The sequence below is a fragment of the Hyposmocoma kahamanoa genome, unplaced genomic scaffold (assembly GCF_003589595.1).
Source record: "Hyposmocoma kahamanoa isolate Upper Pololo Valley unplaced genomic scaffold, ASM358959v1 93, whole genome shotgun sequence".
Lineage (NCBI taxonomy): Eukaryota > Metazoa > Arthropoda > Insecta > Lepidoptera > Cosmopterigidae > Hyposmocoma > Hyposmocoma kahamanoa.
In genome coordinates, this window is record NW_020654810.1 from 21,994,151 (window position 1) to 22,014,845 (window position 20,695).

The window sequence follows — 20,695 nt, forward strand, 5'->3', positions numbered from 1 at the left end:
ATAAACAATGTACGTGAAAGAGTTGCTACTGTCAATTTATCATGGATTTAGGCACAATTTATTTACCTACACTTCTCACACATATAGAGTGGATAGTACCTCCCTCTGATGTCCCTTAATTATTGTACAATTAATAACAATAATAGCGCACACACTCAACATAGCCCCGCACTAGTGAAACCCTGTATCGTGGGTGCCATGGACACAAATATAGACAAGCACAAATTACACCCCAACTCACATAACCGTTCGGCCACGGAGGCAGTTACAATTAGTTTACTACGGGAGTGCGTTTAGAAGAAAATTTTGGATTTTTTTAAAGGAGTTTTGTTTTAATAATTGAAATTTCAGAGACAGGTATTATCAACTCTGTGTTAATATATTCGGCCTATTCCGATTTAGAGTAACAATAAAACAACATTTATTTATTTATTTATCATATCACACAATTGCGCAGCATTACAGAAAAATAACCAGGGACTGTAAAATTCACACAATAGACAATATTAATAATTCACAGAAGACAGACGTTAATTGTATTGCTGAAATAAACATTTTATTATTATTATTTATTATTCATATCCATCCTCTCACAAAACCACAAACATTTACCACACACAGCCACCCATCTACTTGCAAAAACATTGCAGTCTGGTGCAGCATAAAACACGGAAACGGAAACACAAATGTAACTGACATTTGTTAGTGTATTAAAGGCGTCAGACGCAAAAAAAGCAACTTTGATTATTTAAAACATTAGCTTGGATACTGTTGAAAATTACAATGAACTTTTTAAAAACGTTTCTAAATATATGATAACATTTTCAGGTGATAGGCAATATTTCGAAATACCTATTTAAATGCTACTAAATATACAAATATAATATTAAATTAAAGATGTTTGATAACACGCATCACAACTTTCCTGCGATAAACAACCTAAAATACAGCCTTTAAAAAGGTGACAACTAATAACATGCGACCAAATGAAAGTGTACTGCAGTAATACGACGTATGAAACTCACTACTAGATATTGTATTTGGCCGGTTAACCAAGTGACAGCTGAGGTTTGTTTACTTTTAGTTAATTACCCATTGACTTACAATTATATGGACGTCGGGTCCGCGCTAAAAAGTGTCCGAACTTATAGGGCGTTAAAATCGTATACAGAGCGTCATTCACGCTTTAGTCTTCGTTTGTTCGACTGACAGCGAAGCAAGCAAAATTAGACAGTACTGCGATGACATTACAATTTAAATTCAACGTTTTAGCTTTTTCATATTCCTTTACATGTCACTACGTTTAAATAGGTTGACTTGGGACATTTTTTTCGTGGTTTTTGTATTAGACCCGTCGTCCTTTTATTTGTAAGTCAATGTAATTACCTAAACTAATCTGTAGTGAAGACGTAGTAGATATTACATATTAGTGATATTAACAAGTGCCAATTTCGCATAACGCCCACGTGCATCGAAACCGCGAGTTTGATACACGACTCTCATTCCCATAGCGGCCAACGGGCTCGTGTACAATTTGCGAACATGAAAAACTTACAAGCAACAATGTATACTTGAATGAGGTGGTAGGGGGTTTATTTTTGAAACTTTCACTCGTTACGGGTATCACCAGAGACTCAAACGTCCTATAGGCAAAGGAACGAAATGTCTAACGACATTTAATAATCAGGTAATTATGATGTTATGGGTGCGATCGCTCAACCAATGGTACTGGCAGAATAACATCGCTATAGTCTATCACGGTGTATAGCATTTACGCCAAGACAGGGCCTTTTCAAAACAAAATTGGTCACGTTTTTGTACTGTTAAACTTTGTTATTTAAAGATTTATACAAATTAAAGTTTTCTTTGATTATAAGTTGTAATAATGTGAAAGTTTGCGTGTATTTGTAAAGCATTTGTTAATGTTTGCTCGTTTGGGTTAAATAAACGTTTTAATCTTGTGTTAAAACGTTGACATGTATAAACAAGGTCAAAGTCGAACTAATTAATACCTTTTTTTAAACATTGTCTTTGTTTGGAACTTTCGAGGAGGGCAACAATGTGTTGATACTTTTATATATCCTCCACCACCGGTGCCCGTGGAGAACGCACGTCACGAACAAAATCCACGTCGTCTTGATATAAAATAACGCTAAAGTGCCGTTCCCGTTTGCTGAGGAGTAGGATATTGTGTAAATAATTTAAAAAATCAAATTTGAAAAACGTATTTATTAAAAAAAAATAATTTTTTTTTGTAGAAAAACTAGAATACACACTAACAAACTTGTTACGCTGCCTAATAAAACTTTAGGTTTATTAGACGGTGATGTACCTTTGGTGACTATATGAAAATTTGTCCCGTAAGACGTGTTAAATTGTATTGAGTAATGTTTTTCGAATGATACATCCAACGAGCGGTTCCAACATAGCAGTCCGACATCTCTCGGATGAGAACTCACACGTGCGGCGCCGTGGGGGGCGATTACGAAAATGTCAGGTGTTCGATGTTACATCGTCGTTACGGATTTTGTTAACCGTTTCTCAAAATTAGACGTGTGTCTAAACTTTATTCAAGCGATGTAATGCTTAATCTCGTGGAAGATCAAAATCGGAAGTTTTGTAATAGGTTTGGTAATAAAGATTTTCAAGGTCGACGGAATGTTTTAAAGCCTACAGGCGGGCTAGCACGACATGTCGCGACTTACGCGAGAGTAACAAATAGCGCGAGATATATTCTCTCTAAGAGATCTCGCCCTTTGTGAATATAAGATAAAGAATAAGAAAGATTTATTGTGTTTGCCGGGACACATGAACGAGCTTAAAAACCACAATATTATAACATTATAAACTTGAAATCATAGCATAATATAACAAATAGACAAAGAAAAGTAATTTGCATACAAATCATATTATAATATATACTCTGCTAATGTTACTCTGTTATTATTGTGTAGTCAGAACGCTCTGTTGCTTATTCTATGATTTATGTTTAGTCCTGTTTTAACACGCGTCATTACATGCTTGCAAATAGAGATGGATAGTGAAATTTTGTGTACTATTTCGCGATTATCAAAAATTATAATGTACAATAATTTGTGATTAATATCAAAAACCACAACATTACTTACCGAATCAATGTGAATAAGTTAAAACTTTCAATTTATGTTCACGCAATTAGTCAAAAACCGAAATGTGAGCAAAACGCCGATGTAAATTGAACATTCAAAGAGGCATCTACGTCCGCCATCTTGAATGTTTAACAATCAAATAAATGATGTCCAGCGTCGTCACTGCACATCAGTGAATCACAGCGTGTGTATGGAACGCCGCATCTAGTAGGTACCAAGTACGTTAGTACGTACATATCGTTTATCGATATCGTTTCTTTTCCCAAAGATTTGTCTTCGTGTTTATTTAATTTTCTCATTATTTGTCATGTCATATATAATTATCGGATTCTTATCAGATAATTATTATCATGACAATTATCAAATATAATCTTGATAATCTCGAACCCTGAATACGCTTAACGACTGTCGCCAAAATAAACATCTAATCGCTTCATGTAAACACTCGTACTTATGAACTAACTTTGTAATCATGAAAAGATAAGCAAACAAATATCCAACTTCTCTCATACGAAAATAAACAGAATTCTCGATGGCGTTACATTTTCCAGCGTTTCCAGAAGTAGGTCAGTTGAAGCCTTGGAGCCTCGAGGGTATTAGCGAGGGATGGCAAAGGTAACTTTTAATGGTTTTCGTTAATCTGTTTTGAATAGCGTAATCTTTCGGCCTTCAGGTAGATCCAATTTCAAAAATATCTGTTTCGGCTCGTATACTTTCATCTATCAATTATAATATCTTATATCAAGTCACAAAGGCGCTCTTTATAGTTCTGAACCAAACTTCTATTGTCTAAAGTAATAGGCTATGAACTCAATAATTGTATTTCTCTACACAGAACTATGAATTTATATCTATGAATTTCAAAAAAAGAACGGCGTATTTTTCTTAATTAAAAGAGTCTCCTTAAGAGCTGTTACACACGGCGACTGTTGCAGCGATGCAGTCGCTAAACGTCTACCTTTACACCTTTACAAACGCGCGACTGCATCGATATAAACGCGCGATTGTGTAAATTACGCATTTCACGAACGCGCGTTTGCATCGCTGCTAAAAGCCGCCGTGTGTAACAACTCTAAACACGTCACTGTGCTCCAGAAAAGAATAACGTAACTATATTTGAGAAATCATTAAAATTAGAATTATTTTCTTAAATAATATCTCAAAGTGTTACATGACATGTACAAAGGCGTAACCGTTTGGCAAAAAGGAACTATGAATTTTTAAATATTGGTTGTATTACATTATTTTAATTTACTCGTAGAAAAAGTATTGAATGCAATCATTACACAATTAGGTCTTAAAATCTCGTACCTATTACATAGGCCACCAATATACAATGTTTTTAGTAGAAGACGAGATCTCCAGGAAAGTACTCCCACCTTACCTGTTTCTGCCGCTAAGCAGTAATATGTGCATTACTGCGTTTGAAATTACAGGCACATGGGAGTTGTCAACTTGTGTCTCAGGGTGACGGGTGCAGTGGCAGTGCCCCTCAGATCTTTGTGATTTAGAGCGTAGACAGGCGTGTCGCTTACCGCCAGCCGCACGACTTGTTGGTCCCGTCACTTTGTACCATAAAATAACACACTAATATACTCGAATATTGAATTTAAAAAAATGCCACCAAAATTAGACAATGATCGGGTTTGCAGTATTCGCAAATCTATCCAACTGATGTAATATCGAATTATTGTTTCTGCCTCAGTCTTAGTTTATCTGAGTGTGATATCAGCAACAAATAATATTTTATTAGCATAACATGACAACGTCATTGTGACGTCATCACCTCTCACACGCATACACCCACCCTGTCACAATTGTAACACATGTATTTTTGACGACCACGATTACCTAACTGATGCAAATTGTGAAGTGAAATATTCTAAATTGGTTCTAGTGTGGGTGTTCTGGGGTGAATTACGTTACTTTGGTACTTATAGTACAAGGAATCCCCTGGTTTGAAACCAGGCAATTGGTGTGGTTATCAGGCAAATTATTATTAGTTACCTACATATTTATTTTAAACTCTCGCTTCTCACACAGCCTAAAAGATTAATTCTGAAATTTTAAACGAGAGAGCCGATATTTCACGGCAATGGCACTGTGAATGGCCGGGATCTGGGACTCAGGTTCAAGGACCGGCGAACAATACGTGCAGTATCGAGCAGGACAGCTTTCCGCATTTGTACTGGAAGCTAAGATAATTAACGCGTTTGTGGATAAAAACAAAACTATTGTTTAATTATTCTTTCAGTAGAAGCCACATTAAACATATCGGTGATATCGTGTGTATATTTATTATTATTATATACACCTGAGCAAAGATAAACGATAATTAAATAATCTCAGTAAAGATTTAAAAAAAACCGACCTCAAAAGTTAATCCTCCCCTAGTTTGCTACCCTTAGAGATGGAATATTTTCTTCAAATGTAAATGGGAACATTACTGAGGAATCCTTTTTCCAACAAAAAAAGAATCATCGGTTCACAAATGACGGAGTTATAGCATAACATACATACAAGAAAAAACATACAGTCGAATTAAGATTTGAAGTCTGTTTAAATATAAATTTAATTTAAAAACATTTTCGTTCGCAATTTCCTGTTTGCGGCAACCCTATGCTCCTGTCTCGTCAGGCACTTAATGCACTTTACGAAGCAAGTCACATACTTAGCTGCAGAGGATTTAAATTCATTCAATTTGCAACCGAGATAATGCAAAAATGCTGGCGTTTTTTAAAATTCACCTGCGTATGGTCGACGTTCCGGAAATTTAAAGCCACTGTTTAAAAGTCCGACATATTTCATTTTACAACATAATTACTCGTATGTCAACCTCTGCGTATCTTTGTGAAGGCGATTAAGGGCTGAAACACATTAGGCTGATGTCTATTGACGTATTTCCCTTGACGGATGGGATGTCTTTATCTCCGCCGCTTTACGGTATCGATTGTCGCTTAGAGATTGCGTAAAATGACAGTTTTCATAAAAAGGAATAAAATTGTCCAGTAAACATTTTATGCTCTCGTTTACGACAATCGACACTAAACTCATGGTAGAGACAATTTATGTATTTCAAGACCTTGCGGTATTTATGTCGCTAGCGATCGCGTAATACATTTAAGTGACAGTTTTGAGCCGAAAACCGTACAACACCAACTTATTCGTCCCATCACCCAGTAAAATAAATAAAAAACGCTTAGCGTTCACTAGAAAAAACATAATTTACGCCGTTGTTTACGACACTAACTCAAGGTAGTGGTAATTTATACATAACAAGACCTTGCTGTATTCGTTTTGTTTTAATAATATTAAGTGATGGGACGAACAAGCCGTGCGCCTGATGGTAAGCTACACGCCAGTCCATCTGAGTGCCACTCAGAACTTTAAGTCGCAAAGATCTGAGGGGCACTACCACTGCGCCCGTCACCCCGAGACATAAGTTGACAAGTTCCATGTGCCCGTAATTTCACCAGCACCCTTACCCTTCAAAATCGGAACACAGTAATGCTAACATTATTGCTTGGCGGCAGAAATAAGTAAGGTGGTAGTACTTCCCTGGATGAACTCTTTGACAAGGAGCTCTACTGCTACTGAATCATAATCACTAGCAATCGCGTAATACATTTGACAGTTTTGAGTGGGAAATCGTACAACGCCCCTCGTGGTCACTAGTGGAAATAAAATTTGAGGTACAATCATTTACGCGGTCGCTTACGACAATCAACACTAAACTCATGGTAGAGGCGATATATATCCTCCCTGACATTGTGCACTGACCCTAGTGGTCACAAATACTCACTAAATCGATTTTAGCGCCTTTATTCTCATTTACAATGCAACAGCGAAAGTTTAAAATGTAAAATGCTTCCTCTTGAAAATTTTCGGTAATTTAGCGGTCATTCTCGTACTAGTGTCAAATATCTAATTTTCGTGGCAATTTTTATTATTAAAGTATTCGATTTTTTATCATACAATATTATTTAATATTCGAATATTATTTATATTGTGTCGTGAAATATAATTGAATAATTACACGGTAATATACTTAAATATTTAAATAATAAAAATGACCACAGAAATTAAATAATGAACGCTAGTCCGAGAATGGCCGTTAGACAATGTTTCAAGAAATTATACAAGAATAAACGTAGTCAGTAATTTTTTGCCATATTCAGCTCGGTATTCCACAAATTATTCCTTCTACGGCTAGGCCATTGTTCACAAAAAATTGATAATGAAACTTTTTTTTATCACAGTAATTTTTTTTTATAACATTACTGCTTGGAGATACAGGTAAGGTGGCAGTACTTCCCTAGGCGAACACTTTTAACAGGAAGTTTTATTGCTAAACTTTCTATGATTACGTGCCTATAAATGTTATTTATAGGTTTCCATACAATATAGGTACTACTACTCAAAAGCATTAAAGCTCGCTGTGAAAGAGTTCCACCAGAGAAGTACTGCAACCTTACGTATTCCTTATCTATTTCTGCCGCCAAGCTGTAATAATAATAAATAAATAAAGCACACACTCACAGCCACGCACTAAGGAAACTCTGTATCGCGGGTGCCATGGACACACACATAGACAACCACAAATAACACCCAAACTCACGAAAGAGAGTTATAAATGTAGGCCATACAAATATTTTTCCGGCCCGGGAATTAAACCGGGACCTCTGCGTGGCAGACCAGGACGGTAACCGTTCGGCCACGGATGTTATAACGGGAGCATTACTGAACGGTAAGGGTGCTGGTGAAATTACAGGCACATGGGACTTGCCATCTTATGTCTCAGGGTCACGGGCGCAGTGACAGTGTAACTATAATCATTGCGATTTAAAGCTCTGAGTGACACTAATGAATAGTTATGAACCGGCGTGTCGCTTACTACCAGGCGCACGACTTGTTTGTTTCGTCCCTTGAAATCATATAAAAAAATATTAAATCGGTTTTAATAACGTCAACATAGTGGTCTGAAAAAAGTAACCATAAATTTTAAGAGCAAACAGGAATAATATACCACCTTCATCTGTTTGGTCTGTGTAACATCCAATGGCGTACCTCAAGGCTATGAATATCTACACATTACGCATCCAACCCTTTATTATCCAGCAATTTCGATATTTGGAACGGATCTAGATAAAAGCTGTAGTGGGTCATAGTGTTCTCTCTCACCAGTCTTCAATTTATACAATGAGAAATCAGTAAGGTGACTGTTTATTCAGGTCTACGGGTATGGTAACCATGTTTTCGTTAGTTGTTTTTAGTACTACATTATTATAGAAGCCGGGAAGTAAGGAATTGGCGGACGAGTATGAGTTAGAAAACCAAGGCCAGCGAGACATTGTATTATTCAGAAAATGTAAAATTTTACTGTGATTAGGATTCAAAGCTTTTCATTGGTTAGAATAATCCAACGAGTATATAACCAATAGACTAGATGGAATAATCACATGAAAACATTAAGATGGTCTACCATTGGTCAAATTTGGACGACTGATGAGTTAGTTGTTTTTATTCTAGATACCTATCGATTTGAGACAGGCAATTCTCGTAGAGCTCTTCTGAAAATTGCGTGGTGCATGGAAACATATAGTTTCTAAAAAGCAGGAAAGGGAATTATGTTGTGCATAAATAACTTTTTAAAATATACTTTTTTAATTATAGACCTTTTTAAAACAGAATTGAAAAACGAAGTCACGCACTGCGCTGAAAAAAACGAGGGGACGACTAGGCTGTATGGCAGTTTTCTTTAGTTACATCGATTAATGAGCGAATGAATAAAAAAGGTATTCTTATTCTAGATATATATTCTGATTACCCTGACTAGATTTTTAATTTTGTAGTATGGCCAAGAGCTCTTTGGAAGCTCTTAGTTAAAAAAAAAAGTGAACGTTTCCGAGCATATTTAGGAAAAAAAATTGTAAACTAATTAGTAGGTAAGACTCCTTTCAAACAACCCTGTAAAGAGTTTGCAGTTTTATTGCTTTTCTAACCCGACTAGGTAATACTTTTTTACGACTTGTTGCGTTTTATTTGCTTTAACCTAACTATGTATAATAACTATGTGTAAGTGGCGCCACGTTACTCTTTTTTACATGTACGAAAAACGAAAACGAAATACATATGATTACACAAAATGAAAGAAGGATTATATAAAACAATAATAACAACACATGAGATCTAAAAAATACGTATATGACATATTATATACAGTTGCAAAGGACTTTTTATTTTATGTTATAAAAATATTGAAAACGTACGGGGTTAACATATAACAGGGCAATAAACATTTGATATTAAACATTTTTTAATTGTTAGAAAACCCTAATTAGGTTATTATCAGACTTCCTGTCAAAATAAATATCACCGTGCTCGTGTGCGATTCCAGCGCGATCAGTTGTAGTAGGATTAAGACAAAAATGTTTCGTACTAACATACATTTTTTTATTCCATAATTCCCAGTACAATAAAGCGACTCATATTCATACATATATGAACCCGTACATTACAAAAACTCCCGCGCCCGGAACGCATCCGCAGCCGCCTCTGTGTGCCCCATCGAGTATATAACAAGAAATAGAGACGAAATAAGGGCCATAATTCCTGGTAACACATTAGCGATACAGCTCTTATAAATATCAACTCTCGTTTGCACTGAAATATAGACAGACCAACTACTGACCTGTGTGTACGTCTCCGTATATTCCAAAAAATATTCTGTATTTATTGCAATAAAAATAATATCTCTAACAATGCCGTACTGTTCTAATCGGTGGTGTGAAAAAAACAGCAAAATATCTAATTACAAAACAAACGGAATCACATTTCATCGGTAATTAAATATGTAATTTTGCAATTTTCGTCCATTATAGCAAAGCTCAAGTTAACTGGTCGATTTGAAGTGAAACAGTTGACGACACCCATTGACGACACCCGTCAATTGTTTCGAACTCGGGGTAGCCAATCGGAGCGCAGTTGTCACAGTAATGATATGGCAGAATGGTTTTCAAACAAATTAAATGACATTTCGTCTCCATTTCTGGTTATATACTCGATGGTGTGCCCTGAGTATTAAGGGAGTTAATTTATCCAAAGTATGAACGTATTCTTAGTATGGGTAATAATTTGTAGCAAATACTTAATAGGAAATAATAATTTGTCGCCAATGTATTCAAATTTCAATAAATAATTCGCATATTCAAATATAATCGGTTCCGTGAAGTCCAAGGATTTGTAGAAGGGAATGTCTACGTTATTGTTAAGTTAGCTAAATTAAATTCCGATCACTGCTTATTTACGCCGAGCCGAGTAAAAATCTCGGACCGCCGCCGATGCGAAACGCATGTTTTTTACGCTCTTAAATATTTATACAGACAGACTTTTTTCCGATCTACTTAATACTATTCAATTTGCTTTCTAGGTTAGGCGTTTTCGGCTATCTTTACAATAATATAAATAATACATTCATCATATTCTCTTTAAAAAAGGAAAGTCACAGAGTGGTTGCAAGAGCTATGTTACACATGGATTTACAAATTGTAAATAAATCGAAGTAAAACACACAGGCCTCCAAACACACGCAACTCTTAGCAAAAAACGCTGCCGCCCCGGCGCCAAGTGTATTCAGCCTATTGTTGTTGAAATTACAGGCATATGGGACTTTACAACTCATGTGTTTTTTATAATATCAGGTTACGCGACGAACAAGTCTTGCGCCTTATGGTAAGCTACACGCCGATCCATCTGAGTGCTACTCAGAGCTTTAAATCGCATCTCTGAGGGGCATTACCACTGCGCCTGTAGTTTCACCAGCACCCTTACTCTTCAAGACCGGAACACAGTAATGCTGACATTACTGCTTGGCGGCACAAATAGGTAATGTGACAGTACTTCCCTGGACGAACTCTTTCACAAGGAATTCTACTGCTACTAAATGTCTCAAGATGATGGGCACAGTGGCAGTGTTCCTCAAATTTCTGTGATTGAAAGCTCTAAATGGCACTGCAACTGTTATTGACAGGCGTGTCGCTTACCACTAGACGCACGACTTGTTCGTACCGTCACTAGTTCATATCATCATATTTCTAGCCAATATTTCAGATGAAATTAAACTTAAACTTCACGCCCTTTTCCCATCAGGGAAGGCAGAGAATAGATCAATTATAATAAATTACACTTATCAATGTTAATAATGACCCCCACGCAATGCTTTCATATTCCCAGATTCATCTCTGAGCAAACCAACTGGGGATAACCCGGGGGCCTGAAATTGTAATACAGAGTTCTGCGTGCCGCGAATGTAGACCAGCCCTGATTGGGCCCTTGTTCCATTGTTGATATTATTTTCATTGAACGTATCTATAATGGTTTATGAAATTATTGAGTCTCAAATTTGACCCAGATGTTACGTAATTCAATGGATTCAACGTGAAGGGCTCGATTCTTGGTAGACACGACACGACCTGCTTGAAATTGATTCTGCTCTGTCTTCTTCTTGGTATCACTACAGAAGTATTATTATTAGACCTATCTTCTATACATTTGTACAATAAGCGCTCACTCAAACCTGCCTAATCACTACGCGTCAGAAAATGTGCAATATACATATATATCTCTCGATTGGCATTTTCTTAGAGAGGTATGATGAAAAAATCTAATGTCCGCATTATCGCTGATCCGACCCACTATATCGCAAAGTTAAGATAAATATAGTGCCTGCCTATCCCCAATTACGTCTATTTTTAATGTACTAAGTGACTTCCCGAATCCCGAACCCGAAGGTCCAGGACCTAACAAATATTGTCCGTAAGGCAGTCTCCATTTACTGTATAATATGTTCCTGGAAGTTGAGATAAAAAAACTATACCTATTCCGATCCCTGGTAATTAGAAAGACAAAAATATGTTTGTTACCCCACAAGGAAAGAAAGGGCAAACAAAAACTAACAAAATAATAAAAAAATAAAAAATATAAAACTAATGCATAATATAAAATTAAAACACAATTCCTACTATAAAAAGTACATTGAATGAGTTTATTCGATGTACTGTGATGCCAACCAGTTGCGTCAACAAAATGGTATTTGCTAGAAAACGTATTTTCTAAAATTAAAAACATATTTTCCATTCACTTAGTAATGATGACGTAGCTCTCTGATACCGAGAATGTTAAGGTTACTTTCAGTCTTGCATTTGTAAGCATCGGTGGTTCAGTGGTAGAATGCTCGCCTGCCACGCGGGCGGCCCGGGTTCGATTCCCGGCCGATGCAATATTTATTTTTGTCATTATTTACTTTTTTTTCAAAACTACGTATTAAAATACGTAGAAAAAAGTATAATTAAATATTTTTTTGTACATGAAAATAACACACAAACAAAATTAATCATGTAAGTACTTGGTATCACTTAAATTAATATTGTCGAAAAAAAGTGGGTTACACCACTATTGCGCTGATAGCCTCAATTTAATATTTGATAAGACTTAAAAAAATAACTAAAAAAAATAAATCAATGACTTATATCTTGAATTACTTAAAATATTTCGGTAGGACTCAGTTGTAGAATTCAAAATTACTTACAAATTCAAATTACTTATCACAATATTTATCTTATTATTATGTTAAATATTTATTAGCATGAATATTTAACATTTCAGTATAAGCTATGGTATTTAAATAGATTCGATTTTCGTGATTGCAACAAAGTGGAAATGAATATTTTTTTCGAATTTATAACATGAGTGTAAAGGGTCCGAAACTTTGGTTTGTCTGAAAAATGCACGCTAGTTAGGTAAAAAAAATAATTCATTGTCAATATTTTGATACCTCCCACTAAGTTGCTGTAAATCAAAATACCATTTTTGGCCTTTTTAACTTATATATGTATATCCTTTTTGTAATGTAAGGTAGGTAAAGACGTCACAATGTCAAGTTTACTTTCAAACATGGAACCTGTAATACACATTATACATAAAAAAAGAATATAATATTAACATTATTAAAGCCAAAAAGTAAAAGATATATAATATATTTACTTACAGCAACTTACATGTGAGGTATATTTTTTATTTGATTTAATAGAAGTGTTACAGATCGATTGATTTAAAAACGATAATTTTTCTTGTCTATTTCGCATAAATCGGTCTTATGACAGATACATTGCTGGATCGTAATTGATTTAGCATATATTTTAATCGATATGATCGATGTTCAGTGTATGTAGGGCAGTGGTTTGATCATTAATTTTCGTCGGTATATAGACTGCAGAAAGAGTGATTAGGTCTATTTTTATGGAAATAAAAAGTTGTTTCATTTTACGCAGTGTTCAATAGGTACTTTACAATACCAATGATTTTTTTTTAATATCAACTGAACTAAATAGGACGTGTATACTATACGATATATAAATTTTTCAAAATAAATTTAAAAAAATTATGTTTATAAAATGAATTCTGAAATATAGCCAGCAAAATGAACCGTATTAGTATAGGAAAATTTTTAATTCGTAAAAGGTAGTATTATAGACTCTTATAAGTTGTTATAACCCAATATGAGACGGTTTTATTACCTATTTAAATTACGCCATCTGAAATTATACAGAGGTCTTACTACTGCAGTTTATTTAAAGAGTAAATGCTACTGTTGCTTTACAATTAATTGATTTAAATGGCCATTTAGAAATATTAATAAATATCATATAAACTAAAAAAAAAAAAACAAAGAATTACAAGTCCGTTTCCCGCGTTGCAAGCGCTTTTTTAACCAAACTCGCTCCCCACTTGAAACGTTAGAAGCCGGAATAACCTCCGTCACACGATGGCGTTACTGTAGCATATAGTACCAGTTGTGGTCACTGGTGGCGCCACTTGTCGGTTATAACACTTCGCTCATTTGGTGCCACATTGATGTAATTCTATTATAATTCTGGCAAAATTGAATTTAACAAGTGTTAGTATTTAAAGAATATCGACGGTAATTTAAAATTTATATAGTACTTACAGTGAAAAATAGTTTTATTGACACGTCATAGATTTGGAATAAAATTAAAAATACAATTCAAATCCACTTCTTGTAACATTACAAGTACAATAGCGTCAGTGTAGCGTTGTTTCTCACCCGAGAGGTGACGGTTCAAATCTAATAAATACATTTATACTTAGAATAATAATGCATAGAATGATAGTTTCATATCAAACGAACTGTCACAAGAGAGGCAAAAATCAAATTCATGTAGGCTAGTTTTAGTAGTAGGTTAATTTTCGGTTTTCGTGAATATTTATATAAAAATACAAGTTGAAAAGCGTTACTTCCTTATGGAATGTGATGTTAGTATCTATTTTATGTTTGTCTGACGTATTTTTACACTCATTTACAGCACATTTCGTCAATTTTAGCTAAAATTCTTGAGCTGTTCGCGGTGCAAGTTGACCTTGAGCACTGACGGCCCGCCCGCCCGTGTAGGCCCTCTGGGAGCGCTTCAATTTGCCTCACTTAGCGTGTGCGGACTAGGTTTCTATGCGTTATTATTCTAAGCATTTATATATGTTTGTGTTCGTAGCAGAGGAGCTCCTTGTGGAAGAGCTCTTTGAGGGAAGTATTGCCATCTTACCTATCAGTATGTGAGCATTACTGCATTCCGGTTTTGAAGGGTAAAGATGCTGCTAAAATTGCAGACACATGGGTCTTGTCAACTTATGTCTCAGGGTGGCGGGCGCACTGGCAGTGCCCCTAAGATTTGAGTGGTACTGAAAACGTCATGGATCGGCGTGTCGCTTAGCACGCGCACGACCTGTTCGTCCCGATCATATAATAGATACACCTAATGGTGAAGAAAGACATCGTGATAAAACCTACACATCGAAGAAGGTTTACGTCTCTTGGAAAATGTATGACGTCATTTGGTGGCGGTGGTCTATGGGCTAAACCCTCTTCAACCATTATTGTTACCATAAGACGCTTATGTGTTCCAATGTTTTGTTCCTAGGTCTGTTGTATCCCGCGGTTTATACTATGGTTTCCCAAAGTGTTCCCTACCGCCCTATAAATAATAATAAATAAATATTAGACAACAATATTAGTTGCTCTGATCCCAAAGTAAGTAGCTAAAGCACTTGTGTTATTGAAATCGGAAACAACAACGGTCCTTTAAACACCCGAGACAATATAGAAAAATTAGTTTTCTACACTGACCCGGCCGAGGATCGAACCCGGGACCTCAGAGATGGTGATACCATGAAAACCGGTGAGCAATCCACTCGACCACGGAGGCCGTCACAGTGGGGACTCTTCAAGTCCTAGGTAGGAGCCTCGGAAGCAATTGGGCCCAATCAATGCCCATTGATACTGTCCAGGGGGTGCCACCGCATTTGAAAAGATGAACCTGAATTGTCTATACTACACTACAGTAAACGACACTTCATATTACACATATGTATATAACTTTTTTCCTAATGATTTTTTGTGTTAAGTTAATATAAAAAATAGGTGTTTTCAATTATTTTTGTGGTGTCGTCAGGCGTTGAAATTTTTTTATCGTGCCTAAGTAGGCGGTGAACCAAACAATTTAGGAACCTATGGTTTATACGAGCCGCAAAAAATACTATAAAACAATAACCTATTTTTTCTCACACACAAGTTCAGAACGCGGCAGGTTTAACTATCGAACCGTTAAAAGTAGGTGATTGTGTGTATAAATTAATCTATACTTTTTATAATATAATGTACATATATATATATAAGAGTACATAAAGATCTTAGACTTTCGCCATTGTCACACATGGAAATGAAAGCATTTTGTCAGTATATTTATTTTTTCAAACAACGCAACGTTTCGGTCTTTATACAGGTCCCATGATTACGACGGACTGAGAGGGTAGTCATCAATCAGTTAAATTTGCATTGCAATAACATTAGACATAATAAGTTGATAACTTTGCCATATCAGTTAGCCGTGATATGTAAAGAATCCGTAACTTTAGTTTCAAAAAATAACATACGCGATTTAAATCCGAAAAAATAGTTTCATATCCTATGTTATAGCATTAATTTTAGTGCAAGAGTTCGTCCAAGGAAGTTTCTTCCCTCTACTTTCTTTTTTCTACCCTCCTTTCTTTGCCGCCAAGCGGTAATGTTTGCATTACTTTGTTCCGGTTTTGAAGGGTGCTGGTGAAATTACAGGCACACGGGACTTGTCAACTTATGTCTTAGAGTAACGGGCACATTGGTGCCCTTCAGATCTTTGCGATTTAAAGCTCTGAGCTAGACTGACACTGTTAAGGACAGGCGTTCGCTGACCACCAGGCGATCGACTTTTCCGTCCCGTCACTTGATATTATAAAAGAACCTGTTTTATTTCGCTGTCTCCTTATTCGATAGAGATTCAAAATGTCCGCCTCAGTTATTATTCGATTTATCAGCAAAGAATTGTCAATGCCTTCGTTTTCCCTGGACTATATCGTATTCTGTACTATAATAAGATTTCAAAAGCTGTTTTGTACCTTTCCCTTGATAAGCTCAAGAATCATGCAAAGGCTCCTTACTAAAGAAAGGGTATTACTCTGTTAGGGATTACATAAGCGATAAGACGGTTTGGCTTTCGAAATTGCAATAAATATGATTTTCAGGTGTAATTTGCTTACCTACTAAATAAAGATAATTTTGATTTTGAAATGGATTCCCGACCCACAGGGGGCTGTTCTCAATATGTTTTATTTATTGTTAGACGACAGTCGCGTCTAGCCTGTTCCCATATCACGACTATCTGTCGTGACTGTATCGTGGACGTTTATTTTATCGTTGAACGACAGTCGTGCCTAGTTGTTCCCACTAGATCGTGACGACAATTTAGCGGTTCGCGGCAGCCGCTTTGTCGTTTGCACGACAGAATCGTTTGAAGCTGCAATTATCTGTCGTCACACATGTTTATCGTAACGTTAAAAAAGTCGTGAACGACAGTCAATCGTGTTGTTCTAAATGTGAACAACGTCATTTAAACACACAAGACACGACACTTTAAACAGCACGACCACCTGTCGTCACGACAAAATGAGAACGCGCCCTAAATGTTAGCTCAGTGTGAAAACTGTTGCTTCTGAAGCGGGAAAAACTGTTCTGCTAGAACAAATGGTTTAGGTATTTACTATCAAATAACAGTCTTACAAAAAAATATACGACATACCTAAGGATATTGTCTAAAGAATGGGAAAGAATATATTATACTATATTTTACAATTGTAAAATTTAAAAAAATATTTTATTATTGGACGTAGTTAAGCAAAAAGTATCCAATCCACATCCAGTCAATTGTTAGATACGGTAGTTTGAAGTTTGAAAGTGTTTTCTCACTCTTGTTTTGTTTTTAAAACTTATATGTTCATGTAACTCTAGAGGTATTTGCCTCTGTTTTTTATATTATGTATGCTTTGTTGTGAATAGTTTAGTATTTTATGAGATGTTTAGGAAAATATGGCTTTGGATCCTTTTTTATAAATAATATGTTTAATTGCAGTAGCGCATAATTTCGTTTCACAGTAAAGATCCATGTATAAAAATTATTACTCTTTGGTATTTATCTGTAACAAAACTATGAACTACGTCCAATTATCTTTTCGAACCCTGTTTTAAACCTTAATCAACCTAACAAACTTCAACACAAAAACCCTGAATCACATTTTGACGTGTCACTTAAACACGACGTCTAAATTGAAGGCAATAAGGTCAAACGATACATGATACATTCGTAATATGCACCCTACGATTGTAGGTACTTGTTATCAATTGATTTATTAATCGATGAAAGTGATTCGTATGGTTTTGCGATCAATAAAATTATTGTTAAGCCTTTGAAAATATTGCTTTGTGATTTTTGTTATTATGTAGTATTTTACGAAATAGAATAGGCACTAATAGAGCGCTACAGAGTGCAGCTCAGATATGCAGTCGATTGTATCGATGAAGCTATAACATTATACAGAAGAAGAAGATGAAAGCTCTGAGTGGCACTGCAACTGTTTGTCAAACACCACACGCACAACTTGTTCGTCCCGTTACTTATGAAAAACTGAAAAACGTGCGAAGTCGTCAACCTATGCAAAGTCATCAAACTGTGGCCTAAATCTGCTAGGGACGTAAAATATCGATGACGATATAGTATACAAGGGTGTAGATTCGTACAACTGTTATAACACTTTCTAATTTTCTCTCCTCAAAACATGCGAAATTTTCAATGTAAATACTGCAAGTAGGTGAGTATAGTACCCACCCACACCCACAAAATAAAATAAAAATAAAAAAACATTTATTTGTCCACAAAGCACAAGAAACGTAATACTTAAAAACTAATTTATTTTATTTTTGAGGGTACAAACAGCTTGTATCACAAAGTAATAGAAACTATATTAAATAATAAGCCGAATCAGTTTCCTACTGATATAAATACAATAGCAAAATACAGCATTGACAACACTAAACAACTAAACAACATTGTACCCACACAGATAACTCATTATAGAAGTAATATAACATTACAAAAATTAGATTACTTTAGTAATAAAAAAATGAACTAGATAATACGTTCTTAACGTACGCACAGTTTGTGTTAAACAAATCAAAATCGTAAAGAGCAGAAACTTTGTTAAAATTATTGCTCGCACGCCATATAAACGAATTCCGTGTGTAATTTTGTAAAGCGACAGGTAAATAAATTAGTGACTCGTTACGTAAATGCTTAGCTGGAACCCTTAAGTGAATCTCAGACAGAAGCTCGGGGCAATCGCCGATATTGGTGGTAATTTTATTGAGATCGTTTATGTGTGCTATTTTAATATACAAAAAACAATTGAGTGAGGTGAACAAGAGGTTTAAAGACTCCCAGCATTGCTGATTCTCAGTCTTCACCTGTAGCTAGCTGTTCGCTTGTTGCACCAAACTAATATGCGGTGTGTACATCAAGTAATAACAAACCTTAAGTAATAAGCAACTAGTAATAAGTTAAAATTTTAAAGGCTGTCCGTGTGGAGTTGGTTTTTTATTTACTTAACCTAAAATTGAAAATCATATCAAACTCCTAGGGCTCCCAGTTACAAAACAGTATTGTTTGCAAGCGGAGATCGGAGCTAGCCCCCTTGTTTTTTTAACTTTGTGAAAACTTTTGTCTATATTACTTTAATGACTTTAACACTAAGTTTCACGAGTTTTGTCAATTCCATGTGGCACACAGATCTTGTGACATCGACGTAGGTTGTGAATTGCAATGCTACACAGGTAGAAATTTATGAAACATATAAATGTATTGGTTAAAAACGACTTAAGTATCTACCCATCAAAATAACTGATATGAATTAGTAATGCTAAATTTATTTCTAGAGACAACTCATTTAGGTCAGCACGTAATATTGCAGCAGACATTTGTGGGCCAGTTAAAATTAACTGGCTGTTCAAATATGTGCTACGGCGAAACGAATCTAAAAACTTCGTATGTGTTAGTCAAGGACTACAATCTACATTATTAATAATAATACTATTGGCAATAACAAAACGGTACAGAGTACTAAAAACCCGACCTCAAAAGTCATTTATCCCCTAGTTTGCCACCCTTAGAGATGGAATTTTTTCTTCAAATTTAAATAGGACCACATCCGAGGAATCCCTCTTTCCAATAAAATAGGAATCATCAAAAGCGGTTCACAAATACCGGACTTATATAAAACAACATACAGTCGAATTGAGAACCTCCTCTTTTTTTTTTAAGTCGTTTAAAAAATGTCGTCAATGAGGAATTTTATTTTTTTATTCCATTTTTGAAAACTGTTTTATGATTATCAATTAAATCGAAAAAATTTTACAAACATTTTTATACTAATACCGTGAAAATGCTAAAATTAAACAACATTCAGCTTGTGCAGGAACAAAGCGTTATTTTCAAACTTTAATACAACGTCCGATATGGTCTAGTGGCTAGGATACCTGGCTCTCACCCAGGAGGCTCGGGTTCGATTCCCTGTATCGGAAATGATAATTAGCGTTCAGTTTTTTATTTCAGACAATCATAGTTTAACATGATCATAGTTTTGCAAAAATGACATCTAAAGTTTATTTTGTTAATTTTGATAGTTTGTTCTAAAATTTATTTACTTGTAACATAAAAACTAGATGCCATTTTCGCAAAACTATGATCATGTTGGTAGACAGTTTATTGCTTAACAACATCCAACTATCCTTTATCCAACCATTTTATATTATTTTTAACATGAGCATGCCTATGAAGTTCCATAAGCATGAATTGAGAGACAACCATAGAAAAAATTATATATTTCATGAACGCTGTTTTTTCTTTGCTTGTACTGAAACTACTCCAATATTTTATCGAGCCGACAGATTAAGTAACGAAGATTATTCAAGTTGATTTCTCTGTAGTATAAGTTTTGGTACTACCTGTCTAATAAATTATAATGAAAATAAATACAATGAAAATTATTCATAATAGTCGATTGATACAAGAAATTGAATCTGTAACGCATTAGGACACTTCGATGGGTAAATGAATAAAGTTCGGTGTGCCGTT

General features: G+C 35.3%; 1 protein-coding gene and 2 non-coding genes across 3 annotated transcripts in view; 2 read left to right on the plus strand and 1 right to left on the minus strand.

Annotated features, from left to right (window-relative positions):
- The window catches only part of LOC113237269, a 311,655-nt gene that overhangs the window by 256,622 nt on the left and 34,338 nt on the right, over positions 1–20,695 (minus strand). The gene's annotated exons all lie outside the window — the stretch shown is intronic.
- Trnag-gcc lies at positions 12,335–12,405 on the plus strand. Its single transcript has one exon. It is a non-coding gene; the product is annotated as a tRNA-Gly (tRNA).
- On the plus strand, positions 20,071–20,142 carry Trnae-cuc. Its single transcript has one exon. It is a non-coding gene; the product is annotated as a tRNA-Glu (tRNA).